This window comes from Electrona antarctica (genome assembly GCF_951216825.1).
Source record: "Electrona antarctica genome assembly, chromosome: 14".
NCBI lineage: Eukaryota > Metazoa > Chordata > Actinopteri > Myctophiformes > Myctophidae > Electrona > Electrona antarctica.
In genome coordinates this window covers 2,069,199-2,094,198 of record NC_136795.1, presented here as the reverse complement: position 1 = coordinate 2,094,198, position 25,000 = coordinate 2,069,199, and the positions used below count along the sequence as shown (strand labels likewise).

Genomic DNA, 25,000 nt, shown 5'->3' with positions numbered 1-25,000 from the left:
CCAGCCATATGCATACACAGGGACCACATAGTAGCTGTTAGACGGAGCTCTGCCACCCATATGCATACACAGGGACCATGTCGCTGCTATACGGAGCTCTGCCAGCCATATGCATACACAGGGACCATGTCGCTGCTATACGGAGCTCTGCCAGCCATATGCATACACAGGGACCACATAGTAGCTGTTAGACGGAGCTCTGCCACCCATATGCATACACAGGGACCATGTTGCTGCTATACGGAGCTCTGCCAGCCATATGCATACACAGGGACCATGTCGCTGCTATACGGAGCTCTGCCAGCCATATGCATACACAGGGACCATGTTGCTGCTGTACGGAGCTCTGCCAGCCATATGCATACACAGGGACCATGTCGCTGCTGTACGGAGCTCTGCCAGCCATATGCATACACAGGGACCATGTCGCTGCTATACGGAGCTCTGCCACCCATATGCATACACAGGGACCATGTCGCTGCTATACGGAGCTCTGCCAGCCATATGCATACACAGGGACCATGTCGCTGCTATACGGAGCTCTGCCAGCCATATGCATACACAGGGACCATGTCGCTGCTGTACGGAGCTCTGCCACCCATATGCATACACAGGGACCACATAGTAGCTGTTAGACAGAGCTCTGCCAGCCATATGCATACACAGGGACCATGTTGCTGCTGTACGGAGCTCTGCCACCCATATGCATACACAGGGACCACATAGTAGCTGTTAGACGGAGCTCTGCCAGCCATATGCATACACAGGGACCACATAGTAGCTGTTAGACGGAGCTCTGCCAGCCATATGCATACACAGGGACCACATAGTAGCTGTTAGACGGAGCTCTGCCAGCCATATGCATACACAGGGACCACATACTGTAGTAGCTGTTAGACGGAGCTCTGCCACCCATATGCATACACAGGGACCATGTTGCTGCGGTCAAGCAGAGAAGCTTCTATCTCCCAATGTCAGCTTATGTTTCCTTGTAAATCAATGCCCTACTTACTTGTACTTTGTTAAATGTGTCATATAATCCCATATGGGATGGGCCAAAGTGGCATGACACGAAAATAAATATTTCATTAATTCATACTTGTACAAGAGTGTCACGCAAAAGCAGGGAAAATAGCCAATCTACAAGCGCGTTGGGAGCTTTTAGATAGCGGCTATTTCTTGCTCATTTCTTTTGCAAAACAGTTTTGGACATAATGCGGCTTCCACCTGACAGTGGAGTAACATGACCTATTGGAACAAAGTCTGTCAAATGTATAAAACACACAGAAAAAAGCTTGAGGTGATTTCCACCGATGTCCTTTGAGTGTAAACGTGCATCTGTGGTAGGGCATTCACTTCTAGTCATTTGTACTAGTTGACTAGTTGCCTAGTTTACTAGTCGACTAGTTGTTTAACTACCTATTATGTAAAAAAAAAAAAAAAAAAAAAAAAAATATTGAGTCCTACAAAATCGGGGAAAAAAAAAAAAAACTTTTTTTTTCTTTTCTTATCCACTAGTCAACTAGTACCAACAAGGTCGACTAGTGGATTTACTAGTCGACTAGTCGCTTAATGCCCTAATCTGTGGTGTTGTAACTCACCAGTTCTCATTGTTGATCTGGTCTCCAAAGCCTGGCGTGTCGATGACTGTCAGCTTCATCCTAACACCCTTCTCCTCGATGTCTGCACACACACACACACACACACACACACACACACACACACGCACGCACGCGATAAAGGATGAAGTGTCCTGCTAAGAAGACACTTTGACATGGGCGGGCCGGAAGGTCAACTGGTGACCTTCTGATTACCATACAGCCTCTCTACCCACTGAGAGAGAGAGAGAGAGAGAGAGAGAGAGAGAGAGAGAGAGAGAGAGAGAGAGAGAGAGAGAGAGAGAGAGAGAGAGAGAGAGAGAAAGGACAGAGAGAGTGTTTATCAGAACACATCATTGTGTGATGACGATGATGAAGAGCAAGGTGTGGGAGAGAAGGAAGGACGAGAGAAGAGCAGCCAAGAAGTGACCAGATGGAATGAAGACAGAGTGACTTTCTGACCAGATGGAATGAAGACTGAGTGACTTTCTGACCAGATGGAATGAAGACAGAGTGACTTTCTGACCAGATGGAATGAAGACAGAGTGACTTTCTGACCAGATGGAATGAAGACGGAGTGACTTTCTGACCAGATGGAATGAAGACAGAGTGACTTTCTGACCAGATGGAATGAAGACTGAGTGACTTTATGACCAGATGGAATGAAGACAGAGTGACTTTATGACCAGATGCAATGAAGACAGAGTGACTTTCTGACCAGATGGAATGAAGACAGAGTGACTTTCTGACCAGATGGAATGAAGACAGAGTGACTTTCTGACCAGATGGAATGAAGACAGAGTGACTTTCTGACCAGATGGAATGAAGACAGAGTGACTTTATGACCAGATGGAATGAAGACAGAGTGACTTTATGACCAGATGGAATGAAGACAGAGTGACTTTATGACCAGATGGAATGAAGACAGAGTGACTTTATGACCAGATGGAATGAAGACAGAGTGACTTTATGACCAGATGGAATGAAGACAGAGTGACTTTATGACCAGATGGAATGAAGACAGAGTGACTTTATGACCAGATGGAATGAAGACAGAGTGACTTTATGACCAGATGGAATGAAGACAGAGTGACTTTATGAAGACGAGACGAGACAACAACATAGACTGAGTCAGTAGATCTGGATCCGGAACCCACTAGAACAGTGGTTCTAAAACGGTTAGTCCCAATACTTGATTCTGATTAGCTGGTGACCGTTGTAAATTTCACCGATAATCCCCACCTTCAATCACTTTGTATCATCCTGCAGCCTTGTAGCTGTACTGGGGAAGGGGAGCACTTGATTGCCTTACACACGCTGGCCGTGTGGGCGTGTAAGCACCGCCCGCACTCATATGACTGTGAATGTGTGGCTCCAGGCAGCCCCGCAAAGACATCAAGCGCTATTCTCCCGTCACATAGTCTACTTGCCGAGCAAAACCTAGGACAAATAAAGAGGATAGTGCACGGAGGTGCGGCCCACTCTCCTGCAGGAGGTTTGCACATGCTCAGTGTAAACAGGAACTGCGATGATGGAGTGTTCCAGCAGAGGTGCTAGAGGTGCATCAGAGTTGCTGACCCTGAACTGAAATAATAAAAAGTTGATTTTGTTTTTATTTTAAAAAGTATATCAATTTCATAATTGTGTAAAAAAGGTTGTGTACAACAGACTTAAAGATAAAGGACAAGTACATTTACTAAATGTTAATGTTTTTGTATATTTTCTTTTGTGGATTTTCCATGTTATTTAGTACATGTGTCAAACTTTTATTTTTGTGAAATGACAAAGAAACATGGATACTGTTCATTTAAGTGCTGTGGATGATATAAAACATGTGAAAAGGGTGACTGCTGTTTAATTCTCAACTGTTCTGGATCTCATTATTTACATGAAAGTTATGAGCTTTATATCTAGCACCCTCTGCTGGAACACTCCATCATCGCAGTTCCTGTTTACACTGAGCATGTGCAAACCTCCTGCAGGAGAGTGGGCCGCACCCCCGTGCACCATCCTCTTTATTTGTCCTAGAGCAACACCAAGGAAGTGTGTGGCTCGCTCTGGTGGCGCAAAGCGTAGCTACTTTTGTGAATGTAAATAATGTACGAATATTGCTATATGTTTGTAACCGTTTTAGAAAAGCAATAAGCCACTCGAGGCCCCAGCTTACCAGGTATTTGACAATGGCTGAGAGGGTAGGAGACCTAACTACGCCTCCCAGCCATTGGCTGAGAGGGTAGAAGACCTAACTACGCCTCCCAGCCAATGGCTGAGAGGGTAGAATACCTAACTACGCCTCCCAGCCAATGGCTGAGAGGGTAGGAGACCTAACTACGCCTCCCTGGCTGAGAGGGTAGAAGACCTAACTACGCCTCCCAGCCATTGTAAAATACCTGGTAACCTGAGACCTCTCGTGGCTTATTGCTTTATGCTGGCCTTGACAGTCCATACATGCAAACAGAAAAGTCCTATATGATTGTGATGTATATGGAAAACCATAATTCACATTAATATAGCATAAAGAACCATGTTTTAAACTAAAGTGGATCTTTGTCTCTCAGGGCCTGAGAGAGTGACATGACGTGTTTAGACAGGATGTATGGGCAGCTGCAGGAGGGACCCTAAAGATCTGGCTTGCTGATAGTAGGCCAGGACACCTACTGTGCCTCCTGGCTCTGTCCTTCCTGGTGACCACTACCTTATCTAGACATGTTTGACCATTTGGTACAGGGGGGTTGGGACCACCTTTGCATTCTTCCTTTGATGTCTCTGTCTTATTAAATGTCTTTAAACAACATTACATTCACTTTGTCACTCACTTTGCCACTCGATTTGACATTCACTTCATGCATGCGCGGGTGCAGTACTTAGTTTAGACAGTTTTTGGTTCAGACTAGTCATTGGTTAGACCAGTCATTAGTCCTACAACTACAACCTATCTCAAACCCTCACCCTAAACCTAACCTCCCACGGGGCAGCACACCTAAACCTAACCTTAACCCATGTCTAACCAATGACTAGTCTAAACTAAGTATGCACCCCGCATGCGCATACCCTCTATTAGAGCATGACAAGAATTGCAACGTTTGCCAACATGGAATTGTGTCATCGTGGTGCTGTAGTGTACATAACTGGTTACCAAACAGTGGGTCGGGACCCATCTGTGGGTCACAGAAACATTTTTAGGGGTCCCTTTATATTTTTGTTTCTTATATTTTGTTTAATTATGATTTCAAAACATAAAAAAATATAATAATAATGAACTTTCACTAATTAAAAACCAAGTTATATTATTTTGTTCAGTAATCTCATGAACATTTTAAAAATGCCATACATTGTAAAGGGAAAAGAGCAGATCTACAAGCTCACAATGGGGCGCGAAGTGACGCGTTGTGAGCTTGTAGATCTGCTATTTTCACTAGTTTGGGTCCCGGGGGAGACATCAGATTTCAATTTTGGGTCACAGGATAGAAATTTAGGGAACCATCAAACTAGAACACGTAATAGCTATGGTTACTGTATGTATGACTGTATGTATGACTGACTGTACAGTACGGGACATGTATGACTGTAGTGTACAATACATGTATGACTGTACATTCCATACCGTGGCTGATGGATTTGATCTCCACCGTCTTGGGGATCTTCTCCTGGGCCGCGGCCAGCGCCGACTTACGGCTCACACTTTGGACTTGAACAACGTGTTCATGAGGGTGGACTTCCCCAGCCCGCTCTGACCTGAGCACACGCACACACACAGGCACACACACACACACACACAGCCACACAGGCACACACACACACACACACACACACACACACACACACACACACACACACACACACACACACACACACACACACACACACACACACACACACACACACACACACACACACACACACACACACACACACACACACACAGAGAGAGAGAGAGAGAGAAGTTACATTAACCACATTGACCCTGGAATCCATCAAAATTGCAACAGACAATTACAATTTAGGGCTTTAGCAGACGGCCGTCTTATCCAGAGCGATGTGTGAGAGCGGAATAAGCAGAGTAAGCATGAACTCCAGCCAGTAGAGAACACAGAGGAATATTAACCCATTCTGACCTGAGATCAGATTCTAAAAATGTCTTCTACATCCTGACAGTTTTCTGAAAAAGCTGTTTCTATGTCGGTCGTTCTTTGACTTTTCAAAAATAGCAGACCTACAAGCTCGTAGCGCGCCACTCGGTGGCGCGCTATGAGCTTGTAGATCTGCTATTTTTCAATAGCTAAAGCATAACATAATGCTAACACCAAAAGGGGTTCCTGCCCAAAATGGGCTCAGCTTCCTTGGTCTCAATTCTCCATATGCAGACAGCAGCCATCATACCATATAAGTTAATGGCAAGGTGCTACCAAGGTGCAACTTCCAATGGCAGCCCATTCATCCAAACAGAAAGGTCCTATCTGATTGTATTAAAAAATGTCAAACTCACCAACATTGCAGCTGTACGGAAAGCTTGAATTATAGTTTTTTTCATAAAAATCCACTGTAGACTATGTTATGAGCTACTTTGTGTCCTTGCATGTGATTCTTTTTCTAAGTGCTGGAGTTTGGAAGTGCTCGTTAGATATCACTCAACTGGCCTGCGTACCACCTGTTTTGAATTAGCACATAATGCAAGAGGCAGCAGGACATTGCTTTACTGAAAACGAGTGCTTCCAAACTCTGATGGAAACATGGCCGCACTCTGCAAATGGGCAATAGCGCACGTTTCTTTCCTTCCAGGGAGCAACATGGAGTCCCCCGTACAGTCTTGGCTTCCTGTCCTCATTTAACCGTTTACGTACATAGGACGTCCCCACACGTCCTAGGGGTCCCAATCGACGCGTACATAGGACGTCTGAGGACCTCCTATCCAGGGCGCTCTCCGTGGTGTTGAACGGATCGATAATCTGGCGCTTAATTTCTGCTCCTCATCCGTCTCTCCCGCAAAATATGAACGCTTTTTGGATCATATATCGTATAAACTAAAACGATCGCAATGTAAGCTAGCTATGTTAAGTACACTTTTTTTAGTGGATTGTTTCCGGGTCATGGGTTTCCGAGTAAAAGCCGCCATGTTGTTCCGGCACCCCAGAGCTCCTATTTTGAAGGACTTCCGGCACTGATTGTGTTAATATCCCTTGGTAGAGAGCACAGAGGACAATGCAGTGCCTCAAAGACACGATGGGATACCAGGAGGATTGCACTTTATAATGGGACGGGAACCCCTTTTGGTGTTTTAAGCTTTTAATGTTATACTTTAGCTATTGAAAAATAGCAGATCTACCAAGCTCGTAGCGCAGCATGGAGTGCTGCGCTACGAGCTTGTAGATCTGCTAATTGTGAAAATGTGGTGCAATTCGTAGGGGATTACGGCGATTCGTAGAGGATTATGGCGATTCGTAGAGGATTATGGCGATTCGTAGAGGATTATGGCGATTCGTAGAGGATTATGGTGATTCGCGAGGATTTTAGAGAACGCAGCGATTCGTGCCCAGTGCCCACTGTGTCCAGACACACTGAGCCAGACCACTGTGTGGTGACACACTGAGCCAGACCACAGCTCACTGCCCAGTGTCCACTGTGTGGTGACACACTGAGCCAGAGACCACAGACACTGTCCACTGTGTCCACACACACTGGTCAGCCAGCTACGTACGTAGCTAGCCTCCCCAACTGTGGGCTGTTAATACAACCAGTCCGTCCACATGGACCACCTGTGCTCGCTGGACGCGACGCTAGCTGCTAGCATCACAATGTGGCGGGCTAATGACCATGGGGGGAGTGGTCGGTGGGGTTGCAACGCCCTCTGCAGGTTAACATCTGACACTGACTATACGTATACGAGAACAAGAGATAAATATGGCCCTTGAGGAAAATGAATTGGGGAACCCTGCTATACGAGAAGAAGAGATATGCCAGAGGCCCAGAACTCATCTGTCCTTTCATTGAGGAAGACCAAGGCAAACTCATGAAATGTAGACGTTTCACACGCTGATGAATTCACACAGTGAAGATAATCTCCTGAAGTCCATAAAACACCACAGCTGTTGGATGTCACTGAGTTCATGTTTGCATTACAGCACTACTCCTACACTACAGTGTGTGTGTGTGTGTGTGTGTGTGTGTGTGTGTGTGTGTGTGTGTGTGTGTGCGTGTGCGTGTGCGTGTGCGTGTTGACACAAGCCTTATTACATTAGCCTATGGGCATCCAATATAAAAGGGACATATTGGTTGTTAAAATTACTTTATTAGATTAGACCTTATTGTCCCAGAGGGGTATCTGGTTTCACCACGGGACGTTGGTGGGAAAAACACCACACCCAAAGTGTGTGTGCGCGTGTGCGTGTGCGTGTGTGTGTGTGTGTGTGTGCGTGTGCGCGTGCGTGTGTGTGTGACCCTCTGTTGGCTCAGAACGTGTGACTGGTCGGTAAACAGCCACCCTGTGATGAAGACATTCTGTGACTGGTCGGTAAACAGCCACCCTGTGATGAAGACATTCTGGTGGGTAAACAGCCACCCTGTGATGAAGACATTCTGGTGGGTAAACAGCCACCCTGTGATGAAGACATTCTGGTGGGTAAACAGCCACCCTGTGATGAAGACATTCTGGTGGGTAAACAGCCACCCTGTGATGAAGACATTCTGGTGGGTAAACAGCCACCCTGTGATGAAGACATTCTGGTGGGTAAACAGCCACCCTGTGATGAAGACATTCTGGTGGGTAAACAGCCACCCTGTGATGAAGACATTCTGGTGGGTAAACAGTCACCCTGTGATGAAGACATTCTGGTGGGTAAACAGCCACCCTGTGATGAAGACATTCTGGTGGGTAAACAGCCACCCTGTGATGAAGACATTCTGGTGGGTAAACAGCCACCCTGTGATGAAGACAGACTGGTGGGTAAACAGCCACCCTGTGATGAAGACATTCTGGTGGGTAAACAGCCACCCTGTGATGAAGACATTCTGGTGGGTAAACAGCCACCCTGTGATGAAGACATTCTGGTGGGTAAACAGCCACCCTGTGATGAAGACAGACTGGTGGGTAAACAGCCACCCTGTGATGAAGACATTCTGGTGGGTAAACAGCCACCCTGTGATGAAGACATTCTGGTGGGTAAACAGCCACCCTGTGATGAAGACATTCTGGTGGGTAAACAGCCACCCTGTGATGAAGACATTCTGTGCATTACGCCAGACTATCAAAGGCTTTTTTTAACCCATTTAGACCTGAGGCCGATTCTACAAATGTCTTCTAAATCCTGACAGTTTTCACAAAAACCCCATGTTTCTGAAACATTATCCTGCTGAGGACCCCCTAGACTATATGTAATTGGCCGCCGACCCCCATCTGAAAATATGTTGTTCTAGGGACCCTCCCTGCAGAAGCAAATATTCGAGTTAACACAGCCGACGCGAATCGCGTATCAATACGTTATCAATTAATCAAACGTCGGGTGCGAATCACGTATCAATACGTTTCAATCACTTTTTTATAGCATACTTTCATTCATCTTTTTACCCACCCGGACAATGAAGAACCATCGCCCTATCATTGCTGCTTAGTCCCGCTCACGTGATCAGAAAAAAAACCCAAAAAAAAACAAAACCCTCCCCTCCTGAAAACAGGAGGGAGGGCCGCTTTACGTGTATAAACCAGTGTAAAATGGATGCGCCCATGCCGATCTAGTCTGTGTGTGAAAATAATCAAATTTCACCTAACCTCGCCTCACCAGGCTTTCCTCCACCTATTGGCTTTTATACTCGATTCCCCCCTCCCCTCCTGTTTCTCCTGCAGGAGGAGGGCCTTGCGAGATGGGGGCTCATGTCTCGGAAAAAAACATGAACGGAACGCTGTTACGCTGCCTAACACATGATCTGCAGATTCTGCACCAGATCGGCATTGCACAACGTCTGCAACACACATGGACAGATGCATGTTTACTTCTTCATACTGTAGCGACCAAACGATCCCCGAGCCTACAATACTACAAACTAACAAACGAACTACAGTATCGAGAGGGGCCGCCATGACAACAGACAGTCTACCGTTGGTGGATCACGTATCGCCATGCAGAGCCGTCATAATCGGAGATCGCTCAGACGTGTGATTGTAACGCTTTTTTATTCATTATAATTGTAGTGACCGTGATAAAAATCACACCCCTGTGAAGTGAGCGGTGCAACTGTTCTCTACAGTTGCGCGCAACTGTAGAGAACAGTTGCACCGCTCACTTCACAGGGGTGTGATTTTGATTATTACAGTAGACGTTTACAGACCAAACTGTAAATAAAAGGTTTACATGACTTTCTGTCTCAGTCCGTATATAGCGAGCTGTAGTGAATAAGTACAGAACAGTTGCAACGCTCACTTCACAGGGGTGTGATTTTTATTATTACTACAGTAGAAGTTTTTTTCTTATGAAAGCAGAGAGTCTTCTGTTTCATACGGTATATAGTATTTATATGTCGCTATAGGCCTTATTTTGTGAATATTGAGGAGTTCACGTCCATGTCTTCTCTGAAGTTATCTGGTGGGCACAAGCTGCATTCAATAACCAATTACTGTCTAACTGTACATGGGATCAATGTTTACTCTTTTCCTCGTAAAAGTACACATTCAGGGCTTTCATTCGGTGTATAGGATGTATAGGATATTTATTGGGTTCAATTTTATATCTGCCTGTCAATGTCTCTGACTTTAAACCATCCATAACTCTGCTCGCTGTTCAAGATAACCACTTCCAGGCAAATGCAGGTGTTGCAAAAAGGTCAATATCTCCAGAATGGAACATGGTAAAATCAAAATGTTTTTTTTAAATTGAAGTGGACAAGTTCAGCTTTCTTTTGATGTATGCGTGTGATTCTCGCTATAAGAGAACATTTTGCTGTGGGCCCCCGAACAAGGCCTTTGTGCAATGTTAAACGGTAGCAACATCCAAATAGGCCTGTCGAGATCTTGTAGCAATCAAAGTGTTAAAAACGTTCGCTCTGAAAGAATATATATGCAAAGGTTTGCGCCACATTTTCACGATATTTAAAAAATAGCAAAGATCTACAAGCTTGTAGCGCGGCACTCGGTGCCGCGCTACGAGCTTGTAGATCTGCTATTTTTCAACAGCTAAAGCATAACATAATGCTTGCATAATGCATAATGAATGGGTTAAGTTGTGTGATCACAGTGAGGAAGGTGTGAATTTGCTTTGAGGCGTGCTATGTGCGTGTGTGCGTGCGTGCGTGCGTGCGTGCGCGCGCGTCTGGTAATTAAAATAAAGTATGAAGCCGTCTGTCTCCATAAAGGCTGGATTAGAAGACACGTCGCGGTGCTACACTTTAATCCACAAGCAATATCCAGTAATATCCATCACTACCTGAAACGACAAGATAGCACATGTTGGAGAGATAAGAGAGAGAAACATGTTGGAGAGATAAGAGAGAGAAACATGAGGTGGATATAAATGTAGAGTTAGAAAGATAAAGACAGAGACAGACAGAAACATATTACTGTGTGTGCGTGTGTTGCTCGCGCGCGCGCGCGTGTGTGTGTGTGTGTGTGTGGGGGGGTTAATTTGTAGAGACGTCCACAAGTTCGTTCACGTTTACAATAAACTGCATATAGTGTATATTTCTTGGCCTTAACTTCCCAGGATTTCAAGTGCATCGTCATTGGGTGTTCACGGAGCACGGCTTGTTTTAAAACTAAATGAAGTGGAGCTGGCTTCAACATCACACTACAGAGCGTCACAGTCCCCGCCCCCTCGAGAGACCCGGATTTTCCTCATAGACTTTTCAGAAAGTATTTATTTAAAGACGTTTACGTCGCGGACAAAGCCAACTCTTGTCGTGACAAATCATGACAACAAACAACATTTTTCAGGCTGAACAAATAATTAGAAAGAAGAAGAAAACGGCAGGTTACAACACTTTTTTTTGTTGTTTTTCTTCTTTGTAATTATTTGTTTGGTCCAAAATATTGTGTTTGTTGTCATGATTTGTCACGGCAAGAGTTGGCTTTGTACGACGCTTATAAGGTCTTTAAATAAATACGTTTTGAAATGTCTATGGGAAAAATGCATAGGGAACTATTTCCTGGGCCTGATGTTGTCATGAAAGGGGGCGGGACTGCGACACTATAGCAGTTACTGTACACCAAATCCCTTCGGCAAAAAACAAAGGAAGGAGTCTGGGGTATATAAACACGTTTAGCTAATGTTTCCGCCACGATATGGACGCTGGGTTGAGAGTTTAAAGCACATTTTCAAATGTGTCACATTATTTGGACCAGAAATAATGATACGAGGTGATAATATGGTCCCGTCCCTAACTTTAACAGTGACACTGTTCCAGCTGAGCTGGCCATGCCAGGTCGTTTTGTAGCACGGAGTCATGGAGTCATGCAGGGACTTGAGGGAGGGCAGTGGACGGCCAATCACCCTCTCCGCAGAGCGGATCACCCGTTGCAGCTTGGCGAGATCTTTTGCAGCTGCAGCGGGGAACCAGGTGATGATGGAGTGTGTGAGGATGGACTCAATGATGGTTGTGTGTGACAGCGTGCGTGCATGTTGTGTGTGACAGCGTGCGTGCGTGCATGTTGTGTGTGACAGCGTGTGTGCATGTTGTGTGTGACAGCGTGCGTGCATGTTGTGTGTGACAGCGTGCGTGCATGTTGTGTGTGACAGCGTGCGTGCATGTTGTGTGTGACAGCGTGCGTGCATGTTGTGTGTGACAGCGTGCGTGCATGTTGTGTGTGACAGCGTGCGTGCATGCGTGCGTGCGTGCGTTCCACCCACCTACAACCATGATGTTGAGCTCGAACCCTTGCTTCATGGCCTTCCTCCTCATCTGCTCCAGGATGGCGTCGATGCCAACGTACGTGAAGTCCACCTGGGGAGGGGGCTTCTCCCCCCCACCGTGCAGACCCCCCACCACCACGCCACCGGGGGGCGACAACACCGCCGCGTCCACCACCGCTGCCTCCGACATGACGGGACCGCCGCTGTAGCTGGGAATGACCTCTGACCCTGAGGGGAGACGAGAGAGGTGGAGGTGAGAGACAGTCAGTAGGAGGAGGAGGAGGTGGATGAGGAGAGGAGAGGAGAGGAGAGGAGAGGAGAGGAGAGGAGAGGAGAGGAGAGGAGAGGAGAGGAGAGGAGAGGAGAGGAGAGGAGAGGGGAGGGGAGGGGAGGAGAGGAGAGGAGTATAGCTGAATTCCAATGCCCAAAATCTCGGCCACTCGCTCACTCACACTCGGTCACGCCTGCATGAAATATGTGACAACCGTGTAGACGTCACATAACGTCAGTGTCTGAACATAAATCATTGCGGTTTGGTAAATGGTGCATTTATATATAGCGCCTTTACATAGATTGTGCATTACATTCACCCATTCACACACTGATGGCAGCGGAAACCATGCAAGGCACTAGCCAGCACATCAGGAGCAATTAGGGGTTCAGTGTCTTGCTCAAGGACACTTCGACACTATTTGTTTTATTAGCAGAGTTCAACCTAGCGGTATTTAGGCCACGTACTTCATGCAAGTTAACTCCATGAAAGTAATGTAATAAGTCCACAGGATGGTCACATATTTCGGCCACCAGTTTTACCGTAACACCGCCATGAGTGGCTGAGTGTGAGTGAGGCGACTGGCCGAGATTTTGGGTGTTGCGTACAATCCCGTACATGTTACGATAAACGTGTTTTACTACTGGAAAGTTTCTGAACATGTCCCTAACCCTGACATGTCCAAAATTGGGACGTCAGACTAAAAGTGGTTAAATCCACTTTTTAAAACCAGTGGCATTCATTCATCCATCCATCCATCCCACTGTATCATCATAGGGTCAGCACACCAGTATTTGACCTATAGCTAAGCCCCTCCCCAAACTGCTATGGTCTAATCACAGCTAAGCATAACATGGGCTAGAGTAGACACACCTCTCCTCCAATAGTATCCCTATATGATAAAACATTGTTTTAAAAAAGAAATGTCACGCACATATTTTTCCAGTGCATTATATGGCAGGCCTTGACGGATTTGGAAGATATTTTGAAGGTCCGTTTCCAAAAATGAACCAGTATTTAATGTGTAAAAAGATCCATGATATTTACATTGGAATGAATGAGCCTGGCTGGAAAGTGTCCAAGTGGGAGTGTCTAAGTGGCAGAGGGCGGGGCTTAGCTAAAGGTGAATTGCACCAGTAGATACTGTATCAGCTCAGAGCTCCGAGTGATTCTTGTGCAGGTAGACAAACAAAACCCACAGAATATCTACTGCAATACACAGTCCTGTCCACATGCTGACATTCTGATGTTAGTGGATCTTGAATTACACTAAGTTGCACACTGTACTTTAACCAGGAGACACAGTGAACCAAAGACTGTCCGAACACTGTCAGACAGACAGACAGACAGACCCGTGACCCGGACATACATGTCTAACAGTCTACTGTATGAGCTTATGTATGTACTTATGCAGAGTGCGAGTCATGCTATGCACGTCACATTTATTATGAACACCACACACACACACACACACACACACACACACACACACACACACACACACACACACACACACACACACACACACACACACACACACACACACACACACACACACACACACACACACACACACACACACACACACACACACACACACACACACACACACACACACACACACACACACACACACAGAGGGACAGAGGTCTCGACTTGACTCGACAGCATGTACGTTTGGTCTGGAGTGAATGAACACACACACACGAAGACACAGACAAACACAACACACACACGCGGTACAGGAGATCTCTCTCCCCCTCAACGGGGCCTCCCATCTCCTCTCTGTGTCTTACACACTAAGCCCAGTAAACCCCCACATCCCCCCCACCACCACCCATCCTGCACTGGCTGCCTGACAATATATATGAGAGAGAGAGAGAGAGAGAGAGAGAGAGAACGAGAGAGAGAGTTGGAGCAAAAGAGAACGAGAGAAAGGGAGAGCAAAGAGCGAAAGGGGAAGTGAGAGTGCAACAGAGACAGAGAAAGAGTGAGAGATACAGAGTGGTTTGTAACCCGACTCCTCTCACAGCTAGCACGGAGTATCACCGCTGTGTACGTGCACTTCATATTTGTTTGTTTACTAGTATGAAGACAGGCAGTTGTCATGGATAGGCACACACACGGCGCACGCACAGACACACACATGCGCGCGCACACACACACTTTATTCTAGAGATTATATACCTCTACCTACTGCACTCGATGCACATGGACTTCAGACGTCTGAATTACTAACACTATACAACATTGTTGGACGCCAACATTCTAGATTGGATTTTAAGTTCAAATCACTCATCCCTCCAGTCATCCTAACCCCAACCTGAAGCTTTCCCTAATGGTAAACCTAACTATCTTTGGTAAATAAAACAACTATTTCAACAACTGTGTGTATTCCTCAAATACTGATATACTTGTGGGGACATGATTTCACCCTCACAAGTATAGTGTCTCACACACACACACACACACACACACACACACACACACACACACACACACACACACACACACACACACACACACACACACACACACACACACACACACACACACACACACACCACCCCCTCGTCCCCCCCCCCCCCCCCCCCCCCCCCCCCCTCGGTGAAGTCGAGGCAGGCTGCCAAGAACTTTGAACCGCGGTTTGGATTCCAGCAACGAAAAACCAAAAAAAAAGAGAGGAAGAAAAACTCACTCTGCCTGCAAAGAATCACACGACACAGAGCAGAGCAGGGAGAAAAGTAGACGCAGAACTACGTTCAAATTGTGTGTGTGTGTGTGTGTGTGTGTGTGTGTGTGTGTGTGTGTGTGTGTGTGTGTGTGCATTCTGAATGAACCCTAGCGTCCCTAATCTGGGAGTGAACATTCAGCCAATCTACAAGCTCACTACACATCGCCAATCTACAAGCTCACAACAGCTCATTTAGCATACAGAGGGAAACGGAAGGGGGCCGAGCACAGAGCCCTGGGGGACTCCAGCTGACAGTCATTCAGGCGGGGGGGGGGGGGGTTATATTAGGTCATTGTTGGAGAGAATCCAGTGAGGAATATCACCGTCCGACTGCGGACAGGAACTCCACGACAGCTGCTTCACGTAAACACGAATCCCGCCTTTTTTTTTTTTACGGAGTTCTGCTTTTACTATATACCACTCGTTACTTCTCTTCCCTCCCTCCCTCCCTCCCTCTGCAGTGTGCGTGTGCGTGTATACGTATGTGCGTGCGTGCGCGCAGTGCACGATTAAAAGTGCTGGGTCAGTGAGGGTGTTTATGGGAGAGACAGACAGACCCACCTACCTACCGGTATATATGGAGGCTGAACTCCTGGCCTCTCCTCAACCACTTCCCCTTCCCGTTCCAATAATCAGTCAGCAGCTTTACCACAGGAGGAGGAGGAGGAGGAGGGGGGGGGGGAGGAGGAGGAGGAGGAGGAGGGGGAGGAGGAGGAGGGCCTCTCTCTACTGTAACAGCCAACAACTGTACTGTAACACCTTCTTGCTCTTCTAGCATCTGTACTGCATCAATATTTCCCCACTGGAAGGATTTCAAAGTGGACCTGACCAGTACAACAACTGCCTAATATCATTGTACTCGTGAAAATACGCTTGCGTTGTTGTTGCCCCTCGACTTCTCCGTGCGTATAGAAAAGAAATACGCAGGTCTCGTTGAAAATGAACTATAGGCGGCGGGCGCGTTAAATCACTGCCTTGTTTGAAAGGACCCAATAGCGTTGACCACTGGGAGCTGCCCAGTACATCCACAGTCTAATACTGTTGACCACTGGGAGCTGCCCAGTACATCCACAGTCTAATACTGTTGACCACTGGGAGCTGCCCAGTACATCCACAGTCTAATACTGTTGACCACTGGGAGCTGCCCAGTACATCCACAGTCTAATACTGTTGACCACTGGGAGCTGCCCAGTACATCCACAGTCTAATACTGTTGACCACTGGGAGCTGCCCAGTACATCCACAGTCTAATACTGTTGACCACTGGGAGCTGCCCAGTACATCCACAGTCTAATACTGTTGGCCACTGGGAGCTGCCCAGTACATCCACAGTCTAATACTGTTGACCACTGGGAGCTGCCCAGTACATCCACAGTCTAATACTGTTGACCACTGGGAGCTGCCCAGTACATCCACAGTCTAATACTGTTGACCACTGGGAGCTGCCCAGTACATCCACAGTCTAATACTGTTGGTTAGCACTGATGTGAGTTGGGAGTGAGTTGAGTTCCACAGTGAAGGGTCGGCCACTGCAAAGGCCCCGCCTGCCCAAGTTCGCTTGTTGGGACTAGTGGGGATCCAGTTACTGCCCTGGGAGGCAGTGGGAAGACGACACTGGGAACGCCCTACCGCCACACACCAAACGGCACGGCTCCCTATCCTATCAGTATTCAAAACCACTGTACAAAGAGCATCTGTCCAACATTCACAACGGGACCCCCGATAAGTCTCGTCAATGGTCTCCGTTTAGACAACTTAAGACCCCTGGTGTAATTGTGAGGTCAAGGTGTTATTGTAAGGTCACCCGAGAGGATGTTGAAATGGTAAATCTCTGGCGTTTAAAAGCAGAGCCAGTCTGTCTCGCTCAGGCCAGCACGATTTACCGGGAAACATTTACAAGACCATTATCTCGCTTTCATGATCAATCTGTGCCATCAATCTATCCGTGTGTGCGTGCGTGCATGGACTGAAAAGAAGCCTGGAGGTCTGTGTGTCCGAGCATTCATTCCAACAAGCTGTCTGCTGTGTTTTTAGCCACAGATAAACTCTCTCTCTGTGTCCTGGTGTCGCTGGGCAAGCTCCTGTGTGTCTCTGCAATGTGAACAACCATAAACCTTACAGTTGGACCGCGGTCCCCTGGGGCTCTGTAGTCTGTCCTACACTACTAATGTTTCCATCATAAACCTTACAGTTGGACCAGGGTCCCCCTGGGGCTCTGTAGTCTGTCCTACACTACTAATGTTTCCATCATAAACCTTACAGTTGGACCAGGGTCCCCCTGGGGATCTGTAGTCTGTCCTACACTACTAATGTTTCCATCATAAACCTTACAGTTGGACCAGGGTCCTCCTGGGGATCTGTAGTCTGTCCTACACTACTAATGTTTCCATCATAAACCTTACAGTTGGACCAGGGTCCCCCTGGGGATCTGTAGTCTGTCCTACACTACTAATGTTTCCATCATAAACCTTACAGTTAGACCAGGGTCCCCCTGGGGCTCTGTAGTCTGTCCTACACTACTAATGTTTCCATCATAAACCTTACAGTTGGACCAGGGTCCCCCTGGGGATCTGTAGTCTGTCCTACACTACTAATGTTTCCATCATAAACCTTACAGTTGGACCAGGGTCCTCCTGGGGCTCAGTAGTCTGTCCTACACTACTAATGTTTCCATCATAAACCTTACAGTTGGACCAGGGTCCCCCTGGGGATCTGTAGTCTGTCCTACACTACTAATGTTTCCATCATAAACCTTACAGTTGGACCAGGGTCCCCCTGGGGCTCTGTAGTCTGTCCTACACTACTAATGTTTCCATCATAAACCTTACAGTTGGACCAGGGTCCCCCTGGGGCTCTGTAGTCTGTCCTACACTACTAATGTTTCCATCATAAACCTTACAGTTGGAACAGGGTCCCCCTGGGGATCTGTAGTCTGTCCTACACTACTAATGTTTCCATCTATACTCCAGATGGAAATACTGTCGACACACAAGTTGTGAGCTTGTCGATGTTCTCGTCTACATGGTTTGCCCCAGAGTAGGGATGCTAGTTTATAAGGTTAAGTGGCTGTGTGTGTGTGTGTGTGTGTGTGTGTGTGTGTGTGTGTGTGTGTGTGTGTGTGTGTGTGTGTGTGTGTGTTGTGTGTGTGTTGTGTTGTGCTGTGCGTGTGTGTGTGTGTGTGTGTGCCTGCGTGTGCATGCTTGCGTTCGTGCGTATGCTTGTATGCTTGAATGCGTTCATGTGTTTTGATTTGTAGTAAATCTCTTCTGGGGTACCCTGCCTGGTCTACTCTGCGGCCAAAAACACACATGTCATTTTGGGGGTCCTTGACATGAAAAGAGCAGAACACTAAGCTACAGCCGACCAGCCCTACGAGAGGAGAGAGGAGGAGGGAACGTCTGTGCATGCGTTGCGTCGCGTTGTGTGCACCCTGGTTACCAGGACGTTGTGAGCACCCTGGTTACCCTGGTTACCAGGACGTTGTGAGCACCCTGGTTACCAGGACGTTGTGAGCACCCTGGTTACCAGGACGTTGTGAGCACCCTGGTTACCAGGACGTTGTGAGCACCCTGGTTACCAGGACGTTGTGAGCACCCTGGTTACCAGGACGTTGTGAGCACCCTGGTTACCAGGACGTTGTGAGCACCCTGGTTACCAGGACGTTGTGAGCACCCTGGTTACCAGGACGTTGTGAGCACCCTGGTTACCCTGGTTACCAGGACGTTGTGTGCACCCTGGTTACCCTGGTTACCAGGACGTTGTGTGCACCCTGGTCACCCTGGTTACCAGGACGTTGTGAGCACCCTGGTCACCCTGGTTACCAGGACGTTGTGAGCACCCTGGTCACCCTGGTTACCAGGACGTTGTGAGCACCCTGGTTACCCTGGTTACCAGGACGTTGTGAGCACCCTGGTTACCCTGGTTACCAGGACGTTGTGAGCACCCTGGTTACCCTGGTTACCAGGACGTTGTGAGCACCCTGGTTACCCTGGTTACCAGGACGTTGTGAGCACCCTGGTTACCCTGGTTACCAGGACGTTGTGAGCACCCTGGTTACCCTGGTTACCAGGACGTTGTGAGCACCCTGGTTACCCTGGTTACCAGGACGTTGTGAGCACCCTGGTTACCAGGACGTTGTGAGCACCCTGGTTACCAGGACGTTGTGAGCACCCTGGTTACCCTGGTTACCAGGACGGTGGAATCAAGGCCATTAAAGAGCTCTCTAACTGTCGTTAGCTGAATAAACACCGCCAATATGGCCGGGTCAGAGTGCACACACACACACACACACACACTACACACAGCTTGGCGTGCGCACAGTCACACACGCACAGTGTCACACACACACACACACACACACACAGTCTGACTGTGGAAACTTTCTATGTCCAAAACTGCTACTTTTCAGGAACTACAGGTACATTTGTGTTTACAATGCAGTTATTGTCTTAGCCACAAGCTCTTGGTAATACTCGTCATTGGTTTACTACCGGTAATTATAAATCCCACCAATAAATGGGTGTCTCCACTTCCAAATAAGTTCATAAATAGGCCATCGATGTGAGCTTGTAGATTTGCTTATTTTCGTGACAGCAGGTTGACACTTCGTAATAAGCATTAATTCACAAAAGAAATAAACAAAAACAACATACAACATTGAACAACATATAAATATAGATGGGAAACCAGGGCTCAACCCAGCCACCATACTACATCTGTCTATACAGTGAAACCAGGGCTCAACCCAGCCACCATACTGCATCTCTGTCTATACAGTGAAACCAGGGCTCAACCCAGCCACCATACTGCATCTCTGTCTATACAGTGAAACCAGGGCTCAACCCAGCCACCATACTGCATCTCTGTCTATACAGTGAAACCAGGGCTCAACCCAGCCACCATACTGCATCTCTGTCTATACAGTGAAACCAGGGCTCAACCCAGCCACCATACTACATCTGTCTATACAGTGAAACCAGGGCTCAACCCAGCCACCATACTACATCTGTCTATACAGTGAAACCAGGGCTCAACCCAGCCACCATACTACATCTGTCTATACAGTGAAACCAGGGCTCAACCCAGCCACCATACTGCATCACGGTCTGTACAGAGGTCATAAAACAGCAGGCGTCCTGTCGTCAGGTATAGCCTCAGAAACCCAGACATTTTATTTCCAGGGAGGGAAAAAAAAAGGTCTGGGACAGAGTCCACTTCAATTCGGCATACAGTAGCGCAAACGTCACTCACTCTCTGCTGATTTCTGATCGTCTGCACCTTTAAATTGACGCACACCCTTAAAATGGCCAAATGCGTTCATATAGACGCTCAGCAAGCCTCCTAGCTGCTGGTGGCTTATTGCTTCATTACCGTGCAATGAAGGAAGTCTGGGGACTAGCACCTGGATTCATGCACACTAGGGCATTAACGACTTGAGATTTTTCCAAGTCGACTTGTCAGACAGTAAAGTCGAAGTTGAGTCGATTTATCGTTTTGTATGACGGGGGGGGGGGGGGGGGGGGGGGGGGGGTGGAGGTGCGCGTGCTCAACAGGGGCGGGTGGAGGTGCGCGCAATACGGAGCCTGTCAAACAAAGCACTGCGCACACAGTGGCCTCTCCAATATGGCACAGTGTATGTATCATCTATATGGCAAAGCGCTGATTATCAAAACATAAAACTATAATAGTAAATACTAAACAGTGTGTGCGTCGCACACTGGTACACAGACCAGAAAAGAGAACACAACAGGAGAGGGGGCATCATTGGCACACAGCGCCAGCAGCAGCAGCGCAGCAGCACAGCGGCCCGAGAAGTACAAATACAAAATATAACATTAACACTAGTGGCCCGACCTTCAGAACACAATATAGAAGACATAGGTCTATATATTATCATCACAGCAGCCAGCAGCAGTTTGGCACATCATCAGAATACAATCTGCATTACCTTCCACGTGAACCTTCTCCTCCTCCTTCCCCTCCAACTCGATAACGTTCTCATGTTAGTTTGTTACTTATTTTCTGAGCCATGCAAATAAACAACAACCCGCACCGCACTGACCGGAGACGGAGAGGTTCATATGATGTGCCCCGCGCGTAAAGCTAAACCAGAAACAGGAGTCATTGCGTCAGCACGGATGTAGCCTCGGAAAGCCAGACGTTTTATTTCCAGCATGGAGGTGAGGGGGATATCGTTTGGGGATAAAGTTTGCGCGCTTCTATCTGTTACTTCTCTGACGCAGCGCAGTTCAAACTTCAAATTCAGCCAGTCAATAGTGGGACACCGCGCGCTGAGAGCCACATACACAGCTGCAGTTGTTTTTTAATTAAGGGCGCGTTCTGAACTTCTGAATGCAATGCAAACTAATAGACCAATTATTTGTTTACAAACATTGGGACTGGGCGCACGGGTGACTGTTTCATGTAATCAATTCCCAACAGTGTTGCGCACAGAGAACAGCTGATATACAAGCTCACATCGCATCGCACATGCGACTGTTGTGACTTGTGAGCATAGAGGTCTGCGTGCGCGACACCATCGCGGGACGAAGCATAAATTATACTTGATGGGCTGCAGGTGCGTGTGCAGCCGTGCACAAATAGGCTCTGCTGCCGTGTTCATGAGCGCACCTCCAGTTCTTATGACAGCGACTGGAGGTTCTGTTTTGAATTGCTATTATTGTTCAAACACAATAGAAACCAAGGATTGACTTCTGTCCGTGACAATAATCAATGCTACAGTTTGAATTCTGTACGCACGCACATAGAGCAAAAAATATGATATGGGATAAACTTTTTTTTTCTTTTTTTCTCAACTTTCGACTCCTCCTAATCTGAATCGACTTGTGTTAATGAAATCGATAAATCGATAAATCGATTTTTTAGTGAATGCCCTAATGCACACCTCAGGTGTTTAGTACCTTAACCTCTTCCACAAGTCCACTCATTTTTAACACACGCCCATCGTTTGTGGTCCAAATTATGTAAAAATAGGGCCCAGCTTTAAAAAAGACAATGACCCATAAATCCACTTCAACCATTTAAGACCCGAGGTCGATTCTAAAAAAAAAATAGCTTTCTATAATTCAGTGGTGCTCAAACCTTTGCATGGCAAGGACCCCCAACATTATATGTGTTTGGCTGCGGACCCTCATCTCACATTTTGTTTGAGGGACCCCAAAAGCAAAGATTTGAGTTAAACATGTTTGCTTTAAAAAATATGTATATTCAAAAATGTGCCACATTTTTCACACTTTTTTCTGAAATAGCAGATCTACAAGCTCATAGAACAGCACAAAGTGACACACTATGAGCATGTAAATCTGCTATTCCAATCCACTAACATAAAAAAAAACATGATGCGTTTTTAAAGCTGAGCTGGCGGATGTTATCTCATCCTCATCAATCACACAGCGAGAAGAGGAAGAACGTCCAAATACCGGCCTCGTCCCGACCAAATATAGACCTCTACCCCGGGCCAAAGAGGACACGCCAAATATGTGGAAGTGTGTGTGTGTGTGTGTGCGCATGCGTGCGCGTGCGTGCGTGTGTGTGTGTGTGTGTACTTCTGAGTAGTATACTTGTGAGGGTCAAATGTTAGGTCAGTATTAGAAAAAAAAGTTACATTTTGAGGACAATTTTCCTGATTGTCTATTTTTCATTCTGAAGACTTCACTTTTTAACTATAAAACAATGTACAAACTCAGCTTCGCTTGTAGACTTCCATCTTTCAGCTATTTTCGGGGACATATTTATGGCCATTTCCAATGCCGTCCCAATTTGTTTTAATGTCCACACGAGTACAATAATGTGCGTGCGCGTGTATGCACGCATGCACGTGCCTCCATGCATGTGTGTGCGTGCGCATGTGTGCATTAACGTTCTCACGTCTGAAGAATAGGGTCTGGTTTCAGTCAGGCTCTGACACCTTTTAGCTGACAGGCCTTAAAAAAAGAAAAGAACCACCAACAGTCATCCATGCACATCAAACGAACCCTGCCTGCCGGCTGCTCCAGATCAGAGCCTTTCAGATGGGAAATGGCTTTTAAAACGCAGCCTGGGGTTTCTTAAGCCGGTCGGGGCTGTCCTATAAAAGTCAAAGATACGTGCTAATTGAATGGCAACAAGGGAACCGGGGCCTTCTAATTAGTTGTTTTTAAAGAATGGGCTTGGCGCCACGCTTAATGCGAAGTCCTCCTCAAGAAGAACACCCTCTCTTTGTACCCCATCAGGTCCTTCAGAAAATCCTCTCTTTGTACCCTGTCAGGTCCTTCAGAAAATCCTCTCTTTGTACCCTGTCAGGTCCTTCAGAAAACCCTCTCTTTGTACCCTGTCAGGTCCTTCAGAAAACCCTCTCTTTGTACCCTGTCAGGTCCTTCAGAAAACCCTCTCTTTGTACCCTGTCAGGTCCTTCAGAAAACCCTCTCTTTGTACCCTGTCAGGTCCTTCAGAAAACCCTCTCTTTGTACCCTGTCAGGTCCTTCAGAAAATCCTCTCTTTGTACCCTGTCAGGTCCTTCAGAAAACCCTCTCTTTGTACCCTGTCAGGTCCTTCAGAAAACCCTCTCTTTGTACCCTGTCAGGTCCTTCAGAAAACCCTCTCTTTGTACCCTGTCAGGTCCTTCAGAAAATCCTCTCTTTGTACCCTGTCAGGTCCTTCAGAAAACCCTCTCTTTGTACCCTGTCAGGTCCTTCAGAAAACCCTCTCTTTGTACCCTGTCAGGTCCTTCAGAAAACCCTCTCTTTGTACCCTGTCAGGTCCTTCAGAAAACCCTCTCTTTGTACCCTGTCAGGTCCTTCAGAAAATCCTCTCTTTGTACCCTGTCAGGTCCTTCAGAAAACCCTCTCTTTGTACCCTGTCAGGTCCTTCAGAAAACCCTCTCTTTGTACCCTGTCAGGTCCTTCAGAAAACCCTCTCTTTGTACCCTGTCAGGTCCTTCTAAACACCAACATCCTCAGTGTTGTGAGTCTGAAACAATAGTTCTGGTTTCATTAAAACACGTTTAAACTCTCTCTTTTTTTTTGTATAACAGGGAAAGAGTCCCTGGAACCTCAGCATGATCCTGTTTTCAATTACAGACAATAAAAGCGTGACTCCAACCCTCCCATCCCCCAAAAGAACCCTCCCATCCCCCCAAAAGAGGTATTTTCCAGCGGTATCAGATTGCTTTGCTTTCTGTAAATACAGTCAGCATGTCCCTAAACACACACACAGGACGTTTGTACTACTATGCTTAGCAGGACATCGATATGTTTTGTGATCTGCTATTTTAACTGTTTGCAAAAAGCACACACACACACACACACACACACACACACACACACACACACACACACACACACACACACACACACACACACACACACACACACACACACACACACACACACACACACACACACACACACACACACACACACACACACACACACACACACACACACACACACACACACACACACACACACACACACACACACACACACACACACGGCCGAACAAAGGACAGTGAGGAGAGAACGAGACAGTGAGGAGGAGATGAAGGAAGTCAGCAGAGATGAGAGTC

At 46.9% G+C, this 25,000-nt stretch overlaps 1 pseudogene across 1 annotated transcript in view; it reads right to left on the bottom strand.

Annotated features, from left to right (window-relative positions):
• LOC306936373 (septin-9-like) overlaps nucleotides 1–25,000 on the bottom strand; it is a 263,323-nt pseudogene that overhangs the window by 23,701 nt on the left and 214,622 nt on the right. The window contains exons 5-7 of the transcript XR_013792555.1: nucleotides 12,428–12,658; nucleotides 5,203–5,333; nucleotides 1,602–1,683 (exon numbers count right to left, since the gene is read on the bottom strand). The product of XR_013792555.1 is annotated as a septin-9-like (transcript). The remainder of the gene's footprint in view (nucleotides 1–1,601; nucleotides 1,684–5,202; nucleotides 5,334–12,427; nucleotides 12,659–25,000) is intronic.